The sequence below is a fragment of the Dromaius novaehollandiae genome, chromosome 7, assembly GCF_036370855.1.
Source record: "Dromaius novaehollandiae isolate bDroNov1 chromosome 7, bDroNov1.hap1, whole genome shotgun sequence".
Classification (NCBI taxonomy): Eukaryota; Metazoa; Chordata; class Aves; order Casuariiformes; family Dromaiidae; genus Dromaius; species Dromaius novaehollandiae.
In genome coordinates this window covers 5,127,501-5,152,500 of record NC_088104.1, presented here as the reverse complement: position 1 = coordinate 5,152,500, position 25,000 = coordinate 5,127,501, and the positions used below count along the sequence as shown (strand labels likewise).

At 39.2% G+C, this 25,000-nt stretch overlaps 1 protein-coding gene across 19 annotated transcripts in view; it reads right to left on the bottom strand.

Moving 5' to 3' along the window:
* GTDC1 (glycosyltransferase like domain containing 1) overlaps nucleotides 1-25,000 on the bottom strand; it is a 195,537-nt gene that overhangs the window by 39,362 nt on the left and 131,175 nt on the right. The window lies entirely within an intron of this gene.

Here is a 25,000-nt window from a genome sequence, read left to right as displayed (position 1 = left end):
TTGCTGAGACTATGGATAAGGTTGGTAATAAATGCCGAATGCAGTGGTGTTCACTCTAACATCAATCCTGTCCAAGTCCAGACCGAGACCAGCAAAGTACTTCATAAAAGGTAAATGAAAGCTAACACAGAAAGACTAATAATATGGGCCAGCGGTCTAATAATATGAGCCAAATACGTACCTGTGGCATGGCAGTGAGTCTTCTTTAACCAACCATCATTGCCTGATTTCTATAATGGCCATTTAAAAAGAGCTATCACAAATTATTAAGAAAAGATCCCTAGGAGAAGAGAATTTTAATTGTCTATTTGCTCACAGAGTTGACTGATGTCCAGTTCGTACTCTTTTCCTGGTTGACATCTAAGATAAAGCTACGTGGATCTGTCCATCACTCACGATACCGCGTTCTGGTCCAACACTTGCAAATTGAGGGGGGCCCAGCAGCAAGACACTTACTGCGTTAGAAAATCGTATATTTGGAGCATTGCATACCAGTACAAAGTGCCTAATCCCCAGCGTGCCCAGGCCACGGCTGGCTCCTCCCGGCAGCTGCAGAAGCACGATGCAGCAGAGCTGCTCCAGCCCTTCACGGGAGCAGCAGCCATGCGATCCCTTCCCAGGGTGAAAGCAACCACCCTCGGTTTTTTTGGAAAAGGTGTGAGCAATGAGCACAGCTGAAGATGGGGAAACCAAGGCAGAGGTATGAGGTGACTTTCCCAAGGTAACCCTGGCACTATGAGACGCGCCGGGCTCCTCGGTTTTGCACACGCTGCAGAAAACCCGTCCCACCAGCAGCAGACATCTGAGCAGAGCTACATGCAGGACACTCGACTCATTTTGCAATACGTGAAACGTAACACTTTATGCAAATCTAGCTATACTATTTGAATTAAGGTAGAGATGAATTGTGGTCCACGCTCAGCATATACTCAAGAAGCGAAACTCCTTCGTTCAAACGTGACTCCTCTAAATTAACATAAGGAGCGCTACACGCACGGCCATCATGGGATCCTCACTCTGTACCTCAAGTTAATTTACCCAAATACTATTATTTACTTACATGCCTTTCAGTGTGATTATGGTTCTTCCAGATAAGTGGAGACATTTGAATTTTCCGTTTCCTTTTAATTTCTGAATGTTTACACACTACGGCCTGTTTATTGAACTGTTTACTAAAGTGAACACTTGCTCCACTTTATCAACCTCCTCCACAGTTCTGCGGAGTTTTACTCAATCACAGTACGAGTTCATTTCGGAACGGGGAACAAATTGCTTCTTTAGCTTTTTGTCAAAACAAATATTCTTAAATCCTGGAATCATCCACTTTACTCTGCAGCATCTTTAAACACAAACAGACCCTTCCCTTTGAAATTATTACCAAAATACAAACACACACACACTACGGGAGGTTTACTGCAGTCACACACTTGACTAATTGCTTTGAGGATTTTTCTTCAATAACCCCTAAATCCCCTTTCCTAAGTCAGCATGCTGCATAGCTATTCCATTTAATATGTATTCTCTGATTTGGGTTGCTGTCCCTTGGCATATTATTTTTACGTTCATCTACATTAAGCTGTACTTTCTATTCACTGACCAAATCACCTACGAGGTCTACATTTTTTAACTGCTCTCCATTACTTGTCATATCTACTCTGTGGATGCAATCAGAAAAGTTCAATCACATTCAATAGCCTCATCCAAATCAATTACCTATACTATAAACAAGAGAGGATCCCAAATGAGTCTCAGAGTTGGACTATTTCCATCTCAATGAATTAGCCACCCTCAGCCAATTCGCAAACTTTAATCACCTTTACAAATAAGGTCCTTCACACTTTGAGCAAGGCTGTTGTTGCTAACAGCTTTTAAGGTAGAATTTTATCAAGTGTCTTCTGCAAATCAAAATCCACACGTCCTGCTCGTGATACCTTCTGAGGAGATACCCAAGAAAAAGGCAGCAAGTTCACACCCAGCAAAACTCCACGCAGAGCCCAGACTCCTGCTCTGAATCATGTTTTGCAGGACTGAGCCATGTCGGTGACAGCCTAAACACACCTAACGCCGCGTGGTAGTGTCCTGTCAGTTAGGACACCAAGCCAAACCTCCCCAGATGGTCCTGTGTATTTTAGATCACCTGCTTATCTCGTCTTTTCCTTCGGAAGTGCGTGGGGGGAAGCAACAATTTGAGGACAGTCAACGGCCATTTGCGACAAACAAAATTTTATAACACAGCTTTTTTAAACTACTTCACATCCTTGTGAGGATAGATTTTTATGTTTTTACGCATGGGAAAAAACTGAAGCAGAAGTAGGTTTAATGACTTGCCCCGAAGTCCATGACTGAATTGAGAGTAGAAGCAGGAATTCTTCATGCCTAGTGTTTCCCCTCAGCAGCAAAATCATCTTTGGCCTTTTTATTATTTCACTGATTTAATGTCTTTTTACCCATCCTGTGTCCCACTTCGAGACCATGGCAACCATCCCTGCGTGTCGCAGAGCACCGTGCGCTCCTCAGCAATGACTATCAGAAGGTCCTCAGCCATCGCAGGATCCTCGGCTCGGCTCGCCCTGAAACCAGCCTGTGTCTCTGATGGCTTTGGGGTTAGCCCAGAAATGCTAGTCTAGGCTAACAGTACTCAAAATACCTGCAGAATCCGTTATTCATTCAGTGCTTGTGAATTTGGCCAAAACGTTAAACTGGGGTCACAGTTTCCACACATGTAGAACTATAATTAAGCAAGCCACCTGATTTTATAAAGTCCTCAAGAGCCCGCTGCTGCGTACCGTACTGCTACTTCTTCTTTTTGCCCCTTATTCCTCCTGATAACAGGATGAAGAGATACAATGCTATGCAGCGTAATGAAGTCCTTAAAAACGAGAAGGTGTGAGCCAGCCTCGGATCCTGCCTACATTATGGGAAAGACCAAGATAGTAACTTGTTTTTAGAATTGTTTTACCAAATCAAATTGAACTAACAAATTTTGAAAACTCCTTCCCAGAAAAAGAATTACTTGATGCGTGAGAGGCAGGACTACCCAGGTGTGCTGTCTCTTCCTGTCTGCCTTTAATCGCTCAGCCAGTCGTCCATTCAATGCACCATTCCTGCTTCTGAAGAGGTTTTTTTCTTAGTTTCCAGTCCTCATAAATCTGATCTGTCATTGTAGAATTTCTAATAATATTAGATAAAACTTCACCGATTTCTCTCTGGAATAAACTATTTAATATCCTTTATTTAAGACATGTGTGTGCAATCAATTCTGCGGTATTTACTTGTATTACACACACAGTATTCATCATCTTGACAATTTTTAAAAGTTTTAGAACACCATTTCACTTAACAGTTTTTTTAAAAAAAGATTTATTTGATGGTTAGCTTTGGAACAAGTTATCTGCATTAACTTCCATTGTTTTGGCATAAAGTAGTTCTGTATATTTTACTAACAACAGTGGAGACATGATAAAAGATGTAGGCAGAGAGCCATAAACTGCTCTTGCTGGAACCCACAGTATTCATGTAAAAGCATTAATTCTTTTGGACTTTGATTGGAAGACGTGTCTGGGTTCGGCCACTTGAATTTTATTACACAACTATGTATAAAATGTTGTACCTGGATATAACAATTTTAACGGCAGAAAGACCATTGTAAATCATAGACAGTATAAACTTGTCCACATGATTGGAATGATATAATGGATATTGTAGTCCCTAACCACTAGCTAATGTTCTTTATGACACTTAAATAAATGACCTGAAAATAAACGAATAGCAATACGAAGTCCTCTAAACCGGATCATGTGCATTTCCCAAAAGTATGCTGGAGAAAGACAATGTCTACTTAGCACATTTTTTGTGTTTACATTTTCTGCGGAACACTCTTGCTCCAGCTATTCCATTTTTCCTCTTCCAGACTCATATTAGTTTTTCTTTTCTGCTTCCTTTTAAACAGAATCATCTCTCCATCCAGTACCTGCCCAGATCTCGGTCATTTATAAACATCACGAGCACGCAGGATTTCTATATTGCCATCCAGCTAGGAATCTCAAAGATGACTATAACCTGAAATCTTTTAAGAATCCTAACAAAATTAGGAAATAAAAAACTAGCTCTACTTTACCGAGGAACAAACCAGAATGCAGGTTCAGCACACTGTCCAAAATCACCAGGGTTGCAGAATAGCCAGAATTAGCCTCTGAATTCCAAGATAACGGGCCTAAAACATGCTTTCTTAGCTTCTGTTTTGCGTTGCATATAAAAAAAAAATTTCCCCACCAATATCACCAAATGGTTGTGCCCTCCGCCTCCCCTCTCCATCCCTAGATCTCAACCGTCTTGGCATGCTGAAGCCAGGGCACTTCCTTCTCCTCTGCCAGCTAATTACTTCTGGGCTTGTTTGTACAGAGGGTGTCATCAACGTCAGCGATGCAAAACTGTGCTCCAGCGGTTCGTTCGGAGACAGTATCTGCTCCCATAAAGATCATCAGAGTTCCTGAAATCCCTGTCTAATTTCAGAAGATGCAGCCGCAGAGAGGCTGGATGCGGAACAGCAAAGACGGGGTAGGAGGCTGCTGGGTATCGAACAGACCTACGTTTAAGAAAAAACCTAGTGAGCTACAGGAGCAAACGCGTAGGGTTTAGTCATTGATAAAGATACATCCATTTTTCTCATCTTAGTTACACACTGCACACTGATCAGCTATAAAAATGCCACAGTATTCTATTTTTAATATGGGCGTTTTTATTTTTATTGACTCGATGCTGTGAAATCTTGCACATGTGAGATCTTCCAGAAAAAATATCACCAAAGCCTACAAATATTGCCACTTTCAACAGATACAACAAGGTCTTTTCCCTTATATTTTAAAAACATGTAAAGTGTTTTACTAGTATGAATAACTCACTTTTATATATTTAAAAAAGACAGTCCAAAACAAACGATGAAAAACTTAGATTTCTAATTTTAATACTATGACTTGTTCTCAGAAACTAAAAATATTTTTCTTCTTTTATTTATTCCGATCTTTGAGGCTCTCTGACATTCAACAGACAATTTTAAAACTTTATGAAGACCCTAAAAGCAGTAAGCCTCGAAAACTTTTCGCTTGCTGCATCCTGCTTAGAGATGTTTGGTTAAAAAGATGGAACGATGGCTTAAAAATTAACTAAGCTTATGCACAATGAAAATTCCATATACTAAAAGTCAGTTTGAATTTGTCTGAATATTTGCCATTTTGACTGCCAGCTTTTTACCCTCCCCAACTTGTACAGTATGCATTTTCTTCGCATTTATGCCATGAAACCCCACGTGCAGGAAACGCATGTACTTCTTAAAACAGACGTGCATTTTCCCTTGCTCTTTCATAACATGTTGTCCTGCTACATTGTATCTGTTTATTCACAACACTTCATTTGTCCTAATGAAAAATTACTTTTGGGAATTGGTTTCTTTTCATGGCACCAAGGGCCACTTTGTGCACTATTTTATTAAAAACAACAACAAAAAAAGAATGGAAGGACGATGATGTCACTGTTAGATGAATAGAAACCACATTAGAAGGACTAACTGAAGCGCTGTTTTAGGTTAGATCAAATTATGAAGGCAAGTTTTGAGTCTTGTCTGCTGTTTAGAAGAGCTGTTCTCAGTGAGGGAGAACAATTTGTAAGAATGGATAGAAGCTGAAAAAGTATTTTAATTCTGAAAAACTGGCACTTCTGTACCTTTACTTAGATTTGCAAGTAAACTTAAAGACAGTTCTGGAAGTAGAGTGGATAAAATTATATTGCCATTAAAAGGGTTAGAAATAATAAAAGAATATAAGATAAACAGCTCTCCAAAGGCCAAATAAAGGAGGGTCGCTCGCAATCCCAGACAGTCGCGATCAGGTATATTAGCAACCTACCCCAGGCCTCGGAGCTGCAGCACGTACATTGGGCAGCTGCCGCATTCCCTTTGGCATTGCTGCGCAGGCACGGTGTAACTCCCAGCTTAACAAACTCACAGCCGGGGAAGTTCCTTCGTCTTCCTTTAAACACGATCACAAGTTTCTCCTTGCTAACTGTAGTATTTAGCGGAATTTATGTGGCCTAAAGTACCATAGAGGTTCTTGAAGAGCTTATACGACTCTAATACCGGGAGCCCATTGGGCTCATACTTGTTGCAACAGACAGTAATTTTGCAGTGATGATCACTGCAACGACCGGGAAAATTCTACTTTTGTCCCTTCTTAATTTCTGCCAGATTTTATCCTGTTCCCACACTGAATTTGTTTCCGCAGCTACTACAAATGAATGCAAAACTACACAACCCGTATTACTGGCCAGGCATTGCACAAACACAACCGCACGGACATTTTTGAGCTTTTAGAACTTTGTCCGCTGTGTCCTAAGAAAAAACATAATGGTCACCAAAGCAGTTTTGTAGAGGTCAAACTGCAACAGACAGCAACTAAATCAGTATACCCTTGGTTTTTATACTTAATGTTACAAGTCACCCGACAGTAGTAAAACTGATGCATTTGTATTTGCTTACTCCACAAGAGATTGCATCGAATCACAAAACTGGGAGAGTAATTTCAGTTCAGTGATTTTTTTCTTGACATTTTTTCTGTGCCACTACTATCATATTTTGCTATACAGCAAAAACAGTTGTTCAGTGTGGTCAGGTGTTCCAAAGCTGTGCTACAGCTCAAACCTGAAAGCTGGAAAGAAGATTCCCAGTTAATATTTAGGGATGCCTCATTTGATATTAGGGTTCAGTGAAGTTGTCACATACTCTCCGTGATCTAATTTCACTTCCTAGTGTGTAGCAATGGTTGTAATTCTTCATTCAGAATAGGGAAGAGATTACTTGTCAGCAGTAATCTCCAACACAGATAATGCCATATAAATATTAGGGGCTTATAAGCATGGACAAGGATTAGGAGCAAAGAGAGAGAACAGAAAGAAAACTGAACAGAGCCAAGATTAAGCACTGAGAAGGGAGAGGCAAAAGAAAATACAAGGTCTGTGGCTGAGCTTGTCTTCCCACAGCAGAATATACACTTTCATGGGCAGACTAAGCAGGGTTTACAGAGAGATTTGGAGTGCTAGCAGCATCTCTCTGTATGCGAGGTGGAAGATACAGGAAAACAGAAATATTATTTGAGATATGTAATCATTTCCCATTGTCGTAATCTTCTCTGAAGTATCCTCTCTGCATGACATGAGAGAAATACAGAAGCAGAGAATCACACACATTGGAAGGGGCACGCAGAGATCTCGGGTCTAACCTCCTGCTCAGAGTTAGATCCCACTAGACTGGGTTGCTCAGGGTCTCGGCCAGCTGAGTTTTGAACAACACCGAGGATGGAGATTTCATAGCCTCTCTGGGCCACTTTTCCAGTGCTTGATTACTGTCATGGTGATTTTTTTTTCCTTGTATTTAGTTGGAATTTCTCTTGCACCAACTTGTGTCCACTGCCTCTCATCCTTCTACCGCCCACCTCCAGGCACGGCCTGGCTCCATCTTTCTCTACGCCCTCCCATCCTGTTGGTGCAGACAGCAACAGGATCTCCCCTTCGCCTGCTCTTTTTAAGGCTAAACAAAATCAGTTCTCTGAGCGGCAATTCATACGTCCTGTGCTGCAGCACCCTAGCCATGCCCACAGGTCTCCGCCAGACCCGTTCCACCGTGTTCTTCTTGCGTTGGGTGGCCCAACACTGGGCCCAGGTCTTTGAATGCTGGACCACGCTGCACGTACTGGACACAGGCAACTTCTTCCACACACTCTGACATCAAGCGTGTAATAGGTGTTGCTGCTAGCAGCTTGCCGGAGGGACAGCAACGTGAACGACAGCGTCAAAGAGAGCTAAGGCTGGCAGGGGCAGCAGAACTTCTGCCTGTGGACCGACATCCTGGGCAGAGGGCGAGAAGATGGGGCATACAACGTACGCACCAGGACGGACCCAGGGAAACGGCAATCACGAGCTCCGACCTCCTTCTGACAAATCATCCAAACTACTGCTCTTCTGGCTACAAATCAGCTGAACGCAACAACCCTTGTCAATCTAGTGGCACGGTGGATAAGCGGACAGGATATAGAGATACTGCCAGAGATTTAAGGCTGGATCGAGATCAACCACAGGCAGTTGTTTTTGACTAAGTGACAAGTGACTTGGTCCTTCAGATGGGGACAGACGATGATGTAGGCAAGAAACCAGAGAGGTCAAGAGTAAAGAGAATAGAAGAGAAACATAATAATTCTCCCTTTCCTCAAACCGTATCTTCCACCTAGCTTTCCAAATATATTCTGAGTGAAATCCCCCAGTATCTAGTATTTGACACTGCCAAGAAATTTCACTTTTTCTTAGAATTTACACTTATCTTTCCAATCTAGTTTCAGTCTGATTCAACAATGCTCACACTGTGTCAAAGATGCCCAATTTCTAACTCTACGCTGAATATTATATCTGAATTTCTAACATTAAAATTACTGCTTAAGGATGCACTGTAAAGCCTACATACTAAGTGATCAGGATTTTAACCGAAGCATCCTGCAACCCTAATTCCCCTAAATACATGGAAAAGTACCATCTTCTAAAACATGAGCCTGCAGTGAAACTATGCAGAACACGGACAAAGGCAGGTGAAACTAATACAAAACATAGTTCTTGAAAAGCTATACTCGCCTTGTATTGATTCCTGTATGCTGCTACTCATTTCAGACAAAAGCATACCTATTCTAATCCAGCACTTGCGGGATTATTCCATGTCGTTACATATTCACCACTGACAAATTACTTCAGCAATATCTCAATCACTTAAGGTCAGTAGAAAAAAAAATCAGATGATGATTACTGCACTTTAATATTGGGAGGGTGACACCGGGCCCACTGAAGTCATAGGCAAAACTCCCTTTGTTTTCAGAATATCACCGTAAACATATTCTTTCTGAATTCACATCTTAAATATATTTAAGAACCTGTGCAGAGTTATAATTTCTAAGAGCATTATTCTTAATTAACTAAAAGGTGATCATTCGAAAATTCCCCTAAAAAATGGTAAGGAACCACAATACAATTTGATAATGCAGATGAAAATAACTTATGCATTATTTTGTGCAAGACACAAAAACAATTTTCAAAAAATGTATTTAGAGCAAGATGGGAATCAATACTTTTTAGAAAGGTAATTTTAATTTTCTGTACTATTAAACATCAGACTGCTACAAGGACATTGCAAGGTAGTAGGCACACTTTTGGAGCAGTGAGAGCCACCCTGATAAGGACTGACAGAACTTTAGAAATTGTTGACTTAAGTTTGGCTTTTGCAGAACTTCAAAAGAATGGATTACACCATGGGGAAAAAGAAAAAAAAGCCAGGCTTCTAAGAACTGCAAGGTTTTTAGGGTTCTATAGTATCCTAAGGGATTGCTCATGTTTATTAGTGCTTACTTAAGTAGAAAAAAAACAACTCAGCTCCCGAGTGCTTATTTAGAAAATGCAAATTTCACATATAGCTCCAGACAATACAGTATCTCTTCTTACTAAACAGACTTGGAAATGGGTGCTTGAAAACTGATATTACACCTTAAATCATCCAGGCTTCTGCTTATTATTATTTTTTTTTAATTAAAACTAATACCAGGATCCTGTAGCATATAATTTCCTGTTTTGTGGAAATCCTTCTAATCAGGATATTTAGAATGGATGTCCCCTTTAAACAGACTGTTTTGCAACATACGCAATGCAGAAGGGAGTGCTATCATAACACTTCAATAGTTAAGTGACTTTATGAGAAAAATACTTCCAAATGTTTCCTAAAACCTTCCAAACCGCACCAAAGAACATTATCGTAATATTATGTTTCCCTATGGCCTCCAATATTTAAGCTTGCTATTCTCAAAATGATACTTGGACGAAAAATGTAAGTTTATGTAATGTATAAATTGTTCCTAAAAGAAAAGTTGCCTTTAAAATTACTCTGTATAGATGTCAGATATTTTACATTTCCAATAGCTTTGCTGTATTAATTGAACAAATAGCATTCTAGTGCTTTGGGCTGCACATGACTAGCCTGTATTTTAAAGCCGAACAGTCACTGTGTGATCTTACTCATAGCAAATACTGAAAACAATAACTGTCCTAAATGATTACATCTCAAGTTTCGCTTCATAGATATCCATATTTCTTGCACAGTATACATAATCCATATAAACTGTATACCATATATCAATAACATATTCCAGCGAATCCAGCATCAAAGAGTCCATTTATAGTAGGTTTTCATTTGACTCAGGGTTGTAATGTTCTGTGCAAGCATAAGCTAACCATTTCACTGATTTTGCCAGCAAGCTGCTTTTTGGCAGATTATTGGCAGTATGTATTGGCAACAAACGAGTGCAACTAAGCCCGTCTTATAACTTACAGGTAAATAATGATTTTAATAAATTTATATAAAATGTTCCACTTGCTCACATCTGTTTTTGATAATTCATTCAACTGCGCAAATGCAAACTTCTGTGCGTTTCTCAGGAAAACACGTATTTCACCTTAATTATTTAACACTTTCTCAGGTACCCCAAGAAATAAATAAGCAATGAAGCCTACTTTCACTTGAAGGCTTAACTGAAGTAAACTAACATTATCTGAAAAAGCCAGAGAAACAAATTAAAAATGATTTTATACACACAAAAATCTAAAACCCATTTTGTCAAGAATACAACAATGAGGTAATAAGAAAAACACAGGACTACGGTACAGTTATCTCAGCCACAGGGGCATTAAAACCGTAAGGTTGCCCCCAAGCCTGAGGACTGTATGGCAATGCAGAGCCTTTGCCCCTGTTTGAAAATGTGCTACTGTATTAAATAAATTGGTATTTCCCTACGCTACAACTGAAGGGTAAGCACATACACATTTGCATCTCAGGTAGGCAGAGTGGTTTAGCGGAAACCTTGAGTTTTAAGCCCAACTTTGCCAGTGAGTCAGTGTCTCATTGTCCAAACACCACAAGTCTTTCTTCTTCTCTAGAAGTACAATGGCAGCATCTCTCTGCCTTTTAAGGATTAAGGTTTTTTTCAGAAAGCTCTAAAAACATTATTACTACTAGCAGCAATACCATGAAAGGAGAAAACATCCGTGGACTTCCTTTTTTTTGGTATAAATCAGCCTGGCTCTCTGATGCTGGTTTAAGATAGCTGAGAATCTGTCCCTTAACGTGCCGCACCAGAAAGCTGCCGCCGCATCCCGGCGGCTCCTTGCAGAGTCTACGCTGCCAAACTCCTGCAAAACCTACACGGCCCGTCGTTGAGTTACCTATTAAGGTACGTGGCCCATTGCTGAGTGACCTATTGAGATAATTCAATATAAAATAAAATAAAAATATTAAGGTCCATAAAACAGGAAGAGGAATAAGCAGTTTTTGTAGGAAAAAGAGGAAAATAGTAGCAGTATCAGCAGCACTGTTACCGTAGATGCATGTTTGCTGGCATGTACTAGCACGGTGACATTATCTGCAGGAGAACAACGGGGAAAATGGTGCCTCCACCCAAAGTCTGTGCCGCAAACGCTTGCGGTAGGGTTCGAGCTAACGATCCGTTGTGGGGTGGAAATGGTCACTTTGGACAGGACCACACTGCAAATCAAAACAAGCCCTCCAGAAACCTGTGGAGACGCAAAGAGCTTGGCAACGACTGCTCAACCCAATGTCTCGCTTCAACAACCCTAAAATATTAATGGTGGTGGAAGCCAGGCTCCCAAATCCTCCCGTGCTGACCGGCTGGAAGCAAGGCCCATACGTGTTCAGCCTGTGGAACAGAGCACCAGAACTGGTGGAAACAATGCACTTTGACATGTTTGACACAGCGAACATACATGCCCATGCTGCTTGCTGATATATTTCAAAGTTTTATTTAATAACTGTTTTAAAAGGGGGTTGTAATGAACAGGGAACGACTGCAACTATTAAGCATCAGATTTTATTTGCACCCAATTCAGCTTAGAATTTGCTCACATTTTTATTCTTTTACGGAGTCAGCAGTTTAGGATTTTGTAAAGCTTGGCAACACAGCTAAAACTCAGTGAATCCTCATTGAGATCTATTGGACGTGCTGGTAAAACTCTGCACTGCTATAGTGGGCTTGCTGTTAATTTGATCTGCTTCAAGGATTCAGTATCCTTCCAGCACGTTATAGACCTAAGGGCATATATTTGTATTGTTTAAAGGCAGGAAATTCTGTGAACTGAAATGAGAACATATCCCTTTTGCCTTTATGGACTTTTGTTATTTTCTCTTCCTTTTGGGGTTTTGGAAACAAAACCAGTGAAAGCTGAAAGTTTGAACAATAGCAAATTACTTTTGAGGAGGGAAAAAAAGTAAAATGCTAAGTATACTTTTATAGCTTTATTCATACACTTTGTATATATGCAAATCAGACTTATCCAGGCATCAGAAAATACTATTTTCAGCTTGGCCTTATACTGCAATAGGATTATACTGTTAATGTCAGAAAAGAACATGGACTTTGCTGTTTTATTATTATTCCTTTACTAGTTTATATTAACTTGTACCCCACTGACTTCAGGACAGAGCAGACTTGTTCCATGCTAACCACAGAAGCAGGACAATCACATTCTTATTGCAAGGAGAAAAACTAATAATCTTCATAACTCTCCAACTTCTTGTCCACCAGACCCCTATGTCCTTCCATCAATTCATGCAAAGGTACTTCTAAAAGTACCGATTTCTGGGCCCCGTTTACAGTGTAAAGGCATACAAAGGAGAACTGGTGAGAGGTGAAGAGGGATGCACACATTTGACTGAAAGGAAGAGTTTGACAGATACTGCCTTTGAGACAAGTACAGCAGCAAACTTTCTTATCATGGCCCTCTACTAATTAGCACCGGGCCCGGAAGCGGAGCAGCCGCGTTCGCAGGGATATGTGATCTCGACAGGATGTATTATTCTCAGTGGAGCACCGCACGAGTATGTCCATACCGTTTTTGGCACTCAAACAAGCTTGGTTAGAGCAGATGAGGTATCTTTAGTACACCCAATAAATTACGCTGTAATACTCGTAAGACTAAGAATAGCATATCCTACAAGAACAGGGGAGAATTTACTACCACTTAACAAGTTACCTTGCATCAGCTGAACTACGGTTATGGCTCTCATGAATACTCTTACCTTGTGGCAGACCACAAGGATCCAGCTAAGCTAAGTCTGCAGCAAAACTTACTGCAGTACAGCTCACAGGAAGCAACCTCAACTACAGCGGTATCAGCAAGAGTCTAAATACTTACCCAGCACTCGCACAGGGCTGCTCCTCGCATTGGGCGTACAACAAGCAGGCTGTTTCCATCTAATAAGCTTAATAGCTAAATATAAATGACAGTGGGATGTAAAGCTTGAGAGACATTTGACACCCAAGATACTGCTTGGCCACTGGATTTCTTCTAGCTAGCGTTTCTTCACACTTGCTAATCCCTCTTCCTGGACAGCAGTAATTATGGCACTGGTGGCCTGCAGGACTTGGGTTTATTTGCTTTCATTTGGCACAGCACTTCATGCCCATCTAATCTGCTCTCGGAGGTTACAACAACTGAAGCAGGGATCACAAAGGGGCACCATCAATCATCACCATAAACAGAACTCAGCTGTTTCGATGCAGCCAAAGTCTACGGTGGAGAAGAATCTTATTAAGAGATTTGAAAGAGCACGAAGAAGCAGCTTCACTTTGAGTAAGCATTCACAATAACGACTTCCAAAGCAGCACTACCGACCAGCAGCACGGGCTGAACGAAGAGATGAAAGGTGCCCATGTTCATCTGCGGATCATCTGTACTGCAGATCTCTACGTAACAGCAAAGGGGATCCATAATTACCATCTGTAGGACTTCGTCACTCCTTCCTCCAGAGGTGGCCTCTGCAGAAACAGAGGAAGACAAGGTGCCACCCCATACATCAGTGGCACGTTACTTTCCTGCTGGAAAAAGCAGGGATCCAAACCCTAGTAGCTAAGATAATCACAACTACCACAACTAATGATTTGTTCTTAGGGTCATGGAACCATGCATGCTCTCTTATTCAGAGCAGACTAATCTAATACTTTTGCCTACGTGGTCAAAGAACTACTAACATTCTATTTTGAGATGCAGCAGCATAGAAAAGTTTATGTCACCTAGTACGTGCGACTCCCTGTACATCACCTGTTTCCTGATCCTGCTTACATCTCTCTTTGTTCTCCTGCAAATGTAATTAAGGATTTGTAGGAGAAAAATAACTAAGTTCAAGAACTAGACAAAAAATTGGCTGTGTCACCATTTACTAAAAGTCATGACAAATTATAAGGTCCAACCTAAAGGAGCAGATGCACTGTGTGCTAGGTTGCAGTTGCAGACAGAATTTTTTCTGCTAAGATCAAAAGAACAAGGTGTTCATATAAATGGCATTTTATTTTGATCCTATTATTCTATATGAGCTAGAAGAGAGATCAAAGGAAAAAATACCCAGGTTTCACTATTAACGCTTAACATAGCTCCAGATGGAAAATCCTTTCCAGATTGCTAGTGCAATTTAAAGCCCAACACATTTTTGTTTTTCTGTTGTGCAATATACCTGAGGGCTCTGTTTTGATTCCTTGGCCACCTCTTTCATTGTGGAAAATTGCTTCTGATACATATATTTTCAATTATTTTCTTTTTTATTATAGTAATCCCCTGACACCCTGACTTTGAGGACTCCATTGTTTTGGGTTCAATCCACTGTCACAGAGAGACAGTCTTTGCCCTGAAGTAGTGGTAGGATAATAAATAGTGACTGCGTAGAACAGTAAGGAAATTCAATCCTGTTGGAGGCCAATCCTCAGCTTGGTTCAGCCCCTGCCACTGGCAGTTCCACTGGAAGCAAAGCATACCACTTTCAACTGAGTATGTAAATGAAACCTAATGGTCCTTTCAAATATGTAAAGGCTCCTTCTGATAGCTGGCAAGAATAAATGGGCTTTAATATGTTCTATGGCATATTATGACCTTATCTGGGATCAGTACTACTAATTAATAGTTCTGCTGCCTCTCTCAGAACCCCACAGTGTTGCAAAAAGAAAAAAATAATCATATATAATGTTTCTTACCAAGCCAAAGTATACAAATGCATTTTAACATGCATTCTTTCTTTGCAGGTAAGTTTCTCCCTGATGATTCAGTAATTTATGGTGGACATTTCAGAATATTACTTCCAGCGAACTTCCTCCACCTGCGCAGAATATTCAGTCCTTTTGCAAAGACAGCAGAAATCTGCTCACAAACAGGTATAGCTTTTTAGATTACCTTTGGAAAAAAAATCAACAATCTAGCCTGCATAAGGAAAAAAAAGAGTGCATATGTCCCTCTTTCCTGCCTTTCCTCCCCCTCTCCAGTTGCTATTAAAACATTCATGTTACAAAGTCGTTCCAAAGTTTATTGTAAATGCCAAAAAGTGGGCACCGATCCCACATGAGCTGGCTCAGTTATGACCTACCATCTTGAACATATTCATTTTATCCAGTTCAGTGCCAGGAGGTTTTTCTTTCTTTTTTTTTTTTCTTTCTTTTTTTTTTTTTAAACTTAACTTTTCTCTAATAATGGTAGATTGTACAAATACAGTGAGATAGTAAGTCATGATTCTGGGAACTTATTCAGCGAATGCTAAATGCATGCAGGTGAGCTGTAGCCTAGAATGAACATTACAACTACGAGTTAAACTAGACAAAACATCTCATGCTCAGTCAGAGTATGTTCATATTACACATAGCAGCCAGCTGGCTATAAATCCAAGAAGCAAGCTGGAAATCTTTAGAGTTTAAATGGATGAATACAGATATAAATGGAAGAACAGTGCTTTGTCATCATATGCATGACTTTTAACCAAAAAGAGTGGATTGCTTTTATGATGGCTTTCCAAAAGAGTAACCTTGCTGAGATGAAACTAAAGAATAAGTACAATGATTTGAGCATTCCACTTTTAAATTGTATTTGCTATCATGTTTTGAGACAACCAGAGAAGTCATAGTCTGACTCTGAATAATTGTAATATGGGTTTAGATACAGGTATTGTTAGTGAATAGGACACAAGCTTTTCAACAGCACCTTTGCAGCTGATGATCCATAAACAAGATTACTCTATTAACTTCTTTCAGATTTAAATTACCACAAGCTGGGCTGTAAGAAAGTACAAATCAATTTTTTGCCATGTTTCCAACTCTACATATTGTACACTATAGTCTTCTGTACTCCAGCCATATGAATCACTGAACCTATGGACAATTCTCTTTGTGCACATGCCCTCTGCTAAACCAGCACCTCCCTCTCAGGCACAAAGGATATCAGGGAGAGATGTTCTTACATATATATATTTTTTTGTGATGAGAAACACAGCTTTGTCCTATACAGGCCCAAGAAACATCTTAAGAAGTTTTCAGAAATGGATGACTTTCTAGAACTCTGGTTCTAACTTTACCCCACTTGAACAGAACATGCTCTTACCAAAATAAATGCTTCCTCTTTCTCCACTCCACCTAAAGCAGATATAATTCCCCCTCTTGAATCCAACATCATAGTTGAAGTACTTGCAAGACATGCTAATCAACCCAGAATTCAGATAAGCTTTAAAATTACAGAGGAACTTCACATAGATCAACTATGTTCACATACAAATTTTCAATTAAAAAAAAAATCCCTGATGTTTAGAAGTAGCTGTAAGCTCATGGTTTTGATGTGCTCACTGACAGAATCAGATGGAAACTGTAGGAAGACTGATAACAAGTTTGCTCCCCAAAACTTTTTGCCTATTTCTCTGAACTGACTGAATGGGAACTGTGAGGGAAAGAACAAAGATTTGCTGTTCTTTACAGTCACGCAATGAAAGTGTAGGTTAAGAAAGGAAGGAAGTATTTGCAGATTTCAGATATTTCGTGGACCTTTGTTGCTTTTTCCTTGCATTCAGATCTAATCTCAGCTCAAGCAAAGAGCTGGACTTTCATGTTCTGCAGTACTTCTGTAATACAAAACCCAAACCATTTTGACACTTCTGCCAAGATGGACTCAAGACACAGATTTTAACTTCAGCTTTCTATAAGGCATTTACTCATGCTTCTAAATTAAAAGAAAATGTTTTACCAAGAGAGGGCTTAAAATGATACTTCTGAATAAATTAATAAAAATATTTGACAATTTGTTTGTGTGTTCACAGTAGAACATGCCTACAGGATAGAAAGACATAGCTACAACTTCTGGAAGAAGATTGGATAGACAACTTTTCTGTCTCCTTGTCTCCCACATCAAGTATGTCAGAATCAGGTGATATTTAAGCCCTGCAAATAAGAAACAGTGAGAACTTCTTTTATAAAAAGTTTTTAATTTCTGATACCAAACATGATGAACATGCAATATCTCCAATTCACTGAAGTTATCATTAATAACTACTGGAATATTTTTAGAGGTCCTTTAAACAAAAGGATCATATTCTCACTACAATTTTGAACAAACAATAAAATGTGTTTAGTTCCTTAGCTATGATCAAGGTTCTGTTTTGGATTATTTATCTGAATTGGGAAGTCTTAAAATCAATTGGTGTTTTACAGAACTAATTTCTGGGAAAAAAAGAAAAAAAATCAACAGTTTGAAGGTAATAAGCTATTTCTAATATAACTGGCTGTGATTTTGAGGTAATCTGCTTGATCATATATATATGAAGGACTGTAAGATTAATTCAAAAGGTACCAGTACTTATATGAAAGTATAAACTCCCTTAACCCTGTTTTAATTTCATTATGGTGCTGTACCATCTTTGGTTCCAAGAAACTACTTTTTGTACAGCAGCATTTTATCTTGCATATTTTTTCCTATTGTCTCTATTATCCAGACCCTTTTTCCCTCTCCTCTCCAGATCAAATGTTTTCTTACTTCAAGAAGGCATTGCATCCTAGTTATATCATTCTTTTATATTTTATTACGCTCTTCCTGTGCATACTGAAAGCATATTGCATAGGTCATGCGAAATGCTGCACACTTTCCTAGCACACTGAGGAAAAAGGGATTTGAGCATGGTCAGCATCTTGTGGGAGAAGGGCTCATAACATGATGTGCCCATCAACTATCAAATTTGCCAGATAGTACAAATATCAGCAATAACTGACATTGCAAGTAATTCTGAACACGGACTGGAAAATATTTGGTTGTCAGAAGTGTTATGTGCCAAAACGGTGTCAGGGAAATTTCCAGCTCTCACAAGAGCATTCGGCTAACTCTGGATGGATCATCTGTAACTTTCGGTGCTTTCTGGAAGCTCCTTCCTCCTCTTCCTTCATTGTTCATTGTGAAGAAAGTAGGAGATGAAACTCTCCAAAAAACAACAACAAATACACATTAACCTTAAGTACCTCGGGCTTTGGCAAACAGGTTGATCAGGGGAAAACTTAACTTTTATACTTGAATTTGAGGCAAGTAATGGCAATGAGCAAAAAGTCAGGGACTGTGTTCACTATTTACGTAACCTAGACTGTTAGTTGAGAACCAGCTTTCAGAGCAATCACCTTGCTACTGAAAAACCCTCACGGTTCTCTGGTCAAAGTTACTGAATAATAATGGTGGAAGGAGACACACGTGCAGCACCATCAAATGGACCTGGCTAACAGATAGAAAAATATACGGACGATGGGCATTGCATATGTCAGGGGATCTCGGCAAGACTGGAGCTGAGGGGAGATAACATCCCTAAAGGGATGTAGGGACCTCCGCATGAAGAGGAGATTTGACATTAATATGACTTAATCAGATCGTATAGTTCATATCATTGCATAAGGTCATGACGAGGCACTGTAAACCACTACGGCTGTGGTCAGCTCACTCACCACTGCATTAAGTCACAGTCTCAAGGATGACAGAATTTCAGCTCTTTTTTTTTTTTTTCTTTCAGCTGATCACCACTCTCTTAGGTTTTAACCATTTCTTTTTCCTACGCCTTCTTGCTTACCTATGGCTTTTCCTCTTTATTTTATTTCTACTGAAGCTACCACTGTGAGGTTCAGGAAGGGAAGTCTTCATGAACATTTTTGTTTTTTTCCTACAGGCCTCTCCTTAATATATTCCTTCTTTTTATTTGTTAAGTGCCCAGCAATGACTAAAAAAAATAAAGTCCCTAAAAATAAAACAGTGATAGATATCAAAGATGAAACTTAGTAATTATTTTGCAATTAAATGATCCAAAAACATCTGCAAATACATACATAGAAAAGGTCTACATTTGTCTACAAACACATTTCTTAACTTTTTTTTTTTGATCATTTTCTTTCGATGAGAATTACCAACTTACAATTTTCAGTGTCTTCTAGGACTTTATTTCTTGAATTTGTATAAAAGGCTTAAAAGTATATATAAATGCATAAGAAGCAGCCAGGAATACATACAACGGTCCTTGTGGAAATAGTGCAATTAGATTTAACACACCAAACACTCAAATTACTTCTGACATTTGGTCTGAGTTACTTCAGATTTTGCACCTATGAACAATAAAACCACTGGTTCTCAAGGAGACTGATTATTTTCTTTGCAATATTTTACCACAGAACAGTTATTCTCTATTTCTACCAGATCTGACAGCATTCAAATGTGTTGGTTTTGCTGCACACTAAACTAGAAATATGATCTCTACTTGCAAACTACTCTCCAAATATTTTCTTCTGACAATTCTCAGCAACTATATTCAATAACAAGCACGACTATTGAACTCTGAAAGTATCAGTGTTCAGTAATCTTCCTACATTTACACATTGCAGCTGCAGGATTTAAATTGGCAATAAGATTCTGCAGGGCCATGATCGCTCCCATAGTTTGGATGCTTAGCATAGCCTTTTGTGATTTTTAATTGCCACTGCTTTCTCTTCCTTTATTTCCAAATGGTTGATTCACAGACTCGGTCTTCAAGGAGCCACTGCACTTCCTTCAACTCTTCCTTAACCACAGCCAGCCCTTTGCTTGACCCCACCTTTAATAAATGTACAACTGAGGAGTCTCAGCTAAGAAACATATTAAGCCTTATGAGAAAAGAGTGAATAAAGCAACGCTTAAAACCCAGAATTATGACAAAAGGCATTCCAAACCATCCGGCAGCCATTGTGGCTTGTTAAGAGATTATGATGAAGGAGAGTCACTGCTAAACAAGATAAAGATAAAGACTGCTAGATTTTTATACTTTGTTATTCAATAACAACACAATCTGTAGTCTATCATTTGACTCCGAGTTACACACAGGACATAAATGATGCATATCAGTGACCAAATAAAAACAAAAATTCAAAACTTGACAGGTATACCCTACACTCGATACTCTTCATTATCTGTTAATTTTAAGTTAGAATTTGCAAAAAGCTAAATCAGCAACCTACCAGTTCACCCAGAAAGAGAAGCACCTTATCAGCGAGTCTTTCTTCTCCACTCTGATACGCTTGGAGGTCCCTCCAACTCCTCCGAGATGCCCGCAGGGTCCACCTCACCCCCAACTTAGATATATGCACACAGGAAGTCTCACAGGTGCTGAGCTTAGCTTGACTACTCACATATTTAAGGTTGTATATATTTATGTATAAATGTGTGTGTATATATATATATTTTATATATATATATGTACATTTAACGACTTTCTGGAAAAAGTATCTCACTGTATTGCTGGACCTACATTGCTATGAACAGAGTTGAATACAGACAATATGAGGCTAAACTCTTCCTCAAATATGCTCTCACAGAAAAGGCATAATTTTTTAAAGCCTGTTAAGTCCATAAAGTCTTGCTACTTGTATCAAGCAAATTTCAAGTGTGCATTTGAATTCTGTGAGCCTCTGAGACCCTGCAAAACCTAGCAGTACGTCCATGAGTCTAGCCCGTTGCTAGAACAAAAGCTTTGCACTTCTTATGTAATTCAACAGGTATAATAGAATCTATGCTATTTATTTTTGACATGCATATTATAGATTAAATAACGCAGACACTGATTTCATAAATTCAAGTGCAAGTTCTAGAGATTTAAGGAAAAGATAGCGATGTGACCAGTGGAGAAATTCTCTAATCCGGTACAGTTTTTACATAGAGACCTTGAAGAAGTCACCTCATTTCTTCCGCACCCTAGTTCTCCATTAATAAAATGATCGTAATGTTTGTCTATCTCCCACAGGTGTTGTGGCGATAACTGCATTAAAGAGAAGACATGCAGATATTACTGGCTATATAACTTCAGTGCTAGGAAGGAACGAATGGAGCAATTGATATCTTAGGAAAACTGCGCACAAGATTGCTAGAGAACATCATAACCTTCCCATCGGGGGAACAGGGCAAAGTGGTATGTATGAGTTCAGTGGATCCCAGGATAATTCAGGTTGGAGGGAACCTCAGGAGGTCATTTAAGTTCAACCTCAGGTGAAAGCAGAGACAACTACAAGGCTAGACCAAGACACACACTGCTTTATCCTTCAGGTCTTGAATACCTCCGAGGATGCATGGAGACTCACAACCTCTCTGGACAACCTGAGACACAACCTGAGACTGAGGAAAAGAAGCCACTGACTACCTCAGCCTTATCTGCGTCCACTGTCACTAAATCGTCTACCTCAACTAGCAATGGGTCTACACTTTCAAATAGCGGTAGAAATTCTTTTAGTTGCCTTCATTTCCCTCATTTTTCAGAAAGATTGCCTCGAGCTGTTCTACTTTCTGCTGAACACCCATCCATATGAAAAGAAGCATTGATTATCTTTGTTACACACATATCAGATGGTCGCCTGCAGTGCCACCTAAAAAGTAAGGTTTGGGGGAAAACAGTAGAAGCATTAGAAGCAGGAGGAGGAGACAGAAGCAAATGCCCACCTCTCAGAGGACATCAAACATCTTACAGAGAAAAGCAAAGAGTAGAAGAGCAGTGATAAATTCTACCCCCACTGCAATAGAAATGTAGAAAAGAGCTTCATATGAAGAGCTTCATGCTGACTGAAGGTCACATCAGGACATGGAGAAACAGATGACGGAAATGGCTATTTCAAAAGGTCTGAAGTTTTCTGATGCTAAATTTATACTTGATGCTTAGAGTGAAAAGTGTAACAACCATCTTCCTGAGTTAAACATCCTCAGCGATAACAGCAATGAACAAAGGGAAATCTCGAGTCTGGGAGTCAATGTGACTACAGAATTTTCTGAATCAGCACACAAATGAAAAGAGCTGAAGCTACACACCCAAGGAAAAATCAGATGCTCCTCAAAACAGAGAAAACACCTTGGAATACTTTCTACAACTACCATATTTCATTTTTCCAACAGCCCCTGCCCTCAAACCATCCAGCTGATATATAACCCAGGAGCCCTCCTAAAATACACGTTGGTAAGAAATTATTAGACAACCTAAGATTCAAAACAGGCCTTCTTCTATCAAACAATCATCTGGGAGATTACCCTATCCTCTCAAATAATACCCTAGTGATATACATCATTCATTATTTCCAGATAAGACTGCTGCATTACAAGACATCCTGCTGTAAAAACACCAACTACTGAGAAGTTGTAACGCAAACATAGCAGCATTAAATTTCCACAGTCCTATCACTCTTGCATTGATGCTCATTTCATCAACAGCTTGCTTATCACCATTAGTAATTTATAATATCTCGCCCTCAGTGGACTGGTTTCATATTATGAAAACAACCAGTCTCAACACCATTCTTCAGAAAAAGCAGAATTGTTTATATCAGAAGCCCAGACTTTTATACACGTATATAATATGTGAGACTTTCTGAGCAGCAAATTATAGAATCATCCTGTAGTAACTAAGCGCATTTTCCACCCACAACAATTCCAGATTCTAATGCAAGTTTCATTGTTTTCTTTATTTTCTTTTTTTTAAAAAAACACTCTTTTTAAGTTCTCTATTTTTCTACATGTTAAAGTCATTAACCTCCCCCTGCCTAAGTATTTCATTAATCTTGAATAGATTTTCTTGGAGCTATGGTAAAATACCATAGCTGCATAAAACCAACTACAGGAAAAACCGAAGGCTCATTCTCCATCGTCTGCCCTTATTCCCAAGCAGAAAGTAACACGGCAGTGATTCCTGAGCTTTTTAGGTCCATTCTGTCACAAATGGTAGAAGTAACTCCTGGTTGTATATCATTCTGAAATGGCTTCAGTGCTACCATTAAGGACCTTTGGCTTAATGGCTAAGACAAATGCAGGAAGCCTCCTATTTCCAGCTCTGCTATTTATTAGCTATTGCTTTTTTCAACAGTCCCCTGATCTCTCTGCAAAATACCTGCTTATTTTGCCCTGTTGCCAATAACAGCAGTACCTGAACTATTCGGTGGCTTTCTAATGTTACTGTAGCACAACCAATAGTATCAACAATAAAAAATATTTTTATGGAGCAAAATCCAGTCTCTTCTAAAAAAGTGTCTCCCATGTATAGTGTTTACAATGAGTAATAGAAAACACTGTTTTTAAAATTCGGGAATGTAGTCTTTGTCAAAAATAGCTCTAGAATTATTTGCCATTAGTTATTTGTTACAACTTAGAATCTTTATCTAACTTGGAAATTCAGACTTTGGTATTCTCATTCTGAGTTTTGTAGTACCCTAAATTGTTTAATTACTTTTTCCAGGAAGAAATACAGAATTATGTGTAGATACAGTAATGGAACCAATGATCTTCCACTTCTGAAGTGCTCTAGTTACCCTGAAATAATAAAAATACATCAAGACCGCAGCAAGAAAGCAAGTGGACAGTTCTCTACAGCATTTCAATAATAAACAGTATAACCATGATACTTCACCAGAATGTTCAAAAAGTAAATTGAATGGCAGCATGATTGCAGTGGTTCCAGTTATGTTAATTAGGCTGAATTCATGGTTCATTGGTGCTGCAATTATGCTGCAAAGAAATGCTGCAAGCATGCTATCTCATCCCACTGCAGCCTGCTGAGTATGCTGCCATTATTCTTGTTGTGGCAAAAAGACTTTCTAAAGAGATAATACGTAGTAGTCACATTTATACTTACACCACACAGTTTACAAAGACGCAATTAGATAACCGCATTTTGATACTTTCTTCTTTTACAGATTTAATAGGAAAAATATGTTTCCAAATTCATTGGCCAATTTTTAAGCATGCTTTACTTTGCCAATTTGCATACTAAGCATACAAATTATAAGCCTTATTAGCCCCATTTTAAGCATGGGGTAAGTAAGATAAAGAGGTAGAGAGAGCTGCCCAAAGTCATGCATCTCCTCAGCGGAAAGAGTACCCAAATGACTTCTGTCTTCTGCTTTTTATGACATCTCCCAGTTGACTTATATACAGGATATAATGCAGGAATCACATCTCACTCAAAATGCAAAACCTTCTGCTGTGAAAGAGTTTTAATAAGTGACAGGTTTGTCTTCAGTGTCTCACTTTAATCAGGGCCAACACGTCAGGAGGGAGGGGGTCTTCAGAGACTCACGCAGCTGGGCTAAGGTTCTGCCAGGTTGCCATAAACTTCACTTTTCAGATCTTCAGCAGACGCCCATTACATACAACTAAATCAAACAAATGACCAATCTGTGATATGCACAAGCAAACAAACCATCAACTAGAAATCAATCTGATGACAAAGCTTGTCTTTTAACCCAAGGCATATTTAAATCTATATGCTTGCAGTGGAGAAAGGACATGTTCCACTACCATTTTACTTGCATTTACTTTAGTGACTATTGTTATGTGTTCAGTGTGTTACTCCTGATGATTAGATATATGTTAAATATAGCTATAGATGTTCACACATAATGACCATTAAACTACTTTGTATTTTTAATATTAACTTGGAAACTAAGATTAAAGAATCTGCAATACTGTTAGATTGAGCCCAAGAATAATGAAAGTAGTAGTTATTTCAGCAGTATCAGATTTTTAATATTAATGTTTCCTTGTTCTCTGAGAATTTTTTGGTAAAGGAGCCCTTTGTTGCCTGCTCCGT